This window comes from Triticum dicoccoides, chromosome 1A (genome assembly GCF_002162155.2).
Source record: "Triticum dicoccoides isolate Atlit2015 ecotype Zavitan chromosome 1A, WEW_v2.0, whole genome shotgun sequence".
NCBI classification, from domain to species: Eukaryota; Viridiplantae; Streptophyta; class Magnoliopsida; order Poales; family Poaceae; genus Triticum; species Triticum dicoccoides.
In genome coordinates this window covers 579,406,618-579,409,962 of record NC_041380.1, presented here as the reverse complement: position 1 = coordinate 579,409,962, position 3,345 = coordinate 579,406,618, and positions in this window count along the sequence as shown.

The window sequence follows — 3,345 nt, the reverse complement described above, 5'->3', positions numbered from 1 at the left end:
GGTGTGGGGGTATTTATATAGGTGAGGGGAGAGGAGACTTGGGGTAGGGGACAAGAAATAGACTAGGAATAGGAAAACAAAACAAAGGAAAGGGGAGGGGCTAACCGACCTAAGTCCCGTGGGGACTCGGCCAGGGAGCGGCGGCGGCTGCCTGGGCGCCTGGCGCCTGGCGCCTGTGCTGCGCGCGAGGGGAGGGGCCGGCTGGCTGGGCCTTTGGCCCGGTTGGCCTGGCGGGAGGCTTCTTTTTTTTTTTAAATCGGTTCCGCGCAAAAAAACAAAAAGAAAATCTAAACGAACTCTGAAAAATCTAAAGTAAATTTTTCCCGACTTCTAAAAATGAGCCGAACAAAATGAACTTTTCTCCGGGCCTAAAATGCAATTTTGAAAACGCGCATTTTTCCCTATCCAAATAAAACGCAAATAAAACTCCGGCAAAAACCAAAATTGATCTATTTATTAAATCTTCATTTTTTTCTAAATTTGGGAAAGTCATATTATTCCCTCTCTCATCTATTTTGACACCGGAAAATAATTGAAGATAAAATAAATAAATCAAATGATCCTCTTTTCAAAATTTGAGAGAACTGAAATATGAAAATAACGAAATCTCCAACTCTCTCCGAGGGTCCTTGAGTTGCGTGAAATATCTAGGATCAACCAAAATGCAAGAAAATATGGTATGCATGATGATCTATGTATAACATTCCAAATTGCAAATTTGGGATGTTACATGAACGATAAACTGTTTGTTTGAGTTGTAATAACGAAATTAAACTATTTATTTGATTTATTTTTGTTTATGTTTGATCTTTTTGCTTCTATTTTCGAATGCATATATTGTTTGTGCGAGAGTCGCGCGTGCTGCATTTTTGCGCGCTGCTGGAGCGGCGCGCGCTGCATTTTAGCGCGGCTGTTGGACCCAGCACTGCGCGCCGCGCCAAACCAGACAATGGGCATGCGGCAAAACTATTTTTTACGCGCGGCGCGTTCGGCGCCTATTGGAATGCTCTTAATTAAGAGCAGGCAATAGCAATATCCCATCAACAACAACCTTCCATGCGATATTCGTAGTTGCCGCACGGGGGGAGGGGAGGGACAGTTCGTGCTGGGTCGCGGACGCACGTGACAGCTGCAACCGAAGTGCTGTTGACGGTGCCGTGCGATCGATCGGTCGGTCGACGGGCCCATCGCCACAGCACCACCACTCCCGTTCCCGTCGTCGTCCCCGCCGCGCTGCGACGCAGCAGTCGTACGGCGCCGGCCACGCCAATAACTGCTCCCGCGCGGTGCGCTTTGAGTCTTCCCGAAGGCTGCTACGTACTACCTGCCGGACGTCTCAGGCGATGTGACCGCGACAGGTAAGTACGTACGTCAAACCGGCCGGGGCACGGCGAGGTTGATCGTTTCTTCCGGCGCGGTACGTACGTACGCGTAAGGATCAGGCATGCATTAATTTGACCTAGACCTGGTCATGCATAGTAGTACTGGCACTCTGGTTAAGCACTGCACAGGAGTAGTCTTTATGATCTGCCATCTGCATGCATGCCCAGGCTAAATTTCGTGCTTTGACCCTTTTCTGAAACCTATTCGAGATTTGTCTCTAGTTTAAAAAAAATTTGAGATCTGACCTTTTTGCTACCGCCAGGGACCATGGCGATAGGTATAACAACCTACCGCCAAGATCACTGGCGGTAGGGTTGCATGCCCTACCGCCAAAAACCTCCTAAGTATTGAACACAGTGCGTGCTCGTGCCTACCGTCAAGCACCCTGGCAGCAGAGTTGTGCAGGCTACCGCCAGCCCAGTTGACGGTAGTGATGTTTCCTACCGCCAAAGTCCCCGACGGTAGGCTGTTAGACCCTACCGCCATGGACTCTGGCGGTAGCAAAAAAGATCAGATCTCGAATTTTTTTCAAACTAGGATCAAATCTCGAATAGTTTTTAGAAAATGGTCAAAACATGAAATTTTGCCGCATGCCCAACCTACACCCGCACAACAGAACTGTTCTACTATTAGCTGGTGTAGCGAGCCGAGTTATGTAGCCCGCCGCCAAGCTGGGTCAGTATCATGCGTGGCTCACGGTTGGCTGCCCGGCAGGCCGGCCGGGCGAGAGGCCGGCGATGGAGCTGACTTGCCTTTGGTTCAAAGCTATCCCCGGCCCGTTTCCCGGCTTAATGGCAGGCATCAATCTCCATTTGTGGCGACGTTGACGACTTGAATGCAAAATGCAGTGCAGTTAGCGACGCTGATGAGTTTTGAATGCGAAATGTTAATGCAATTAAACGATAGGGGACACCGGTCGAATGCGTGCCTCGTACTCCACTCTTTTTTGCTTGGATTCTTGATAAACTTCTTTTTATAGTAGTACAAAGAAATAAGCCACTTACAATAGACAAAACTTGGTTTGCTAAAAAAAACAAAGAAAAAAGCTTGACGGAAAAAGTGGATTGTTGTAGCTAACCGCGCCCCCAACGCGGCTCGGGATGACGCCGCAATCATAGTCCGGTACTCTTCCCGCCCGGCCGTGTCGGGGATCACCAGACGAACACGGCTGAGGAGGCCCAGACCCTCCCCTGCTTCTCCTGTTCCTCGCTCTCCTCCCTCTGGTGCCATCGCATTGAGCTGCCTCTGTCTAGATTGTCGCCGGCGTTCGAGCCGCCTCCATTGAGGAGGAAGTCGGCTTCATGCACAACATCGAGGCAACCGAGTTTTTGGACAATGAAGAAAGAAGAAACTGACGGGTGGGCCCTCATTCAATTTAACATTTCAGTCTAATAGTATTAATATTTGGCTTGGATTCTTGATAAACTTCTTTTTTTATAGTAGTGTAAAGAAATAGCCACTTACAATAGACAAAACTTGGTTTGCCAAAAACACAAAGAAAAAAGCTTGATGGAAAAAGTGGATTGTTGTAGCCGATCGCGCCCCCAACGTGGCTCGGGATGACGCGGCTAGTCCAGTACTCTTCCCACCCGGCCGTGTCGGGGATCACCAGACGAGCGCGGCTGAGGAGGCCCAGACCCTCCCCTGCTTCTCCTGTTCATGGCTCTCCTCCCTCTGGTGGCAGTCGCATTGAGCCGCCTCTCTCTAGATTGTCGCTGGCGTTCGAGCCGCCCCCATTGAGGAGGAAGTCGGCTTCATCCACAACATCGAGGCAACCGAGTTTTTGGACAACGAAGAAAGAAGAAACTGACGGGTGGGCGCTCATTCAATTTAACATTTCAATCTAACAGTATTAATACTTGGCTTGGATTCTTGATAAACTTCCTTTTATAGTAGTGTAAAGAAATAGCCACTTACAATAGACAAAACTTGGTTTTCTAAAAACACAAAGAAAAAAGCTTG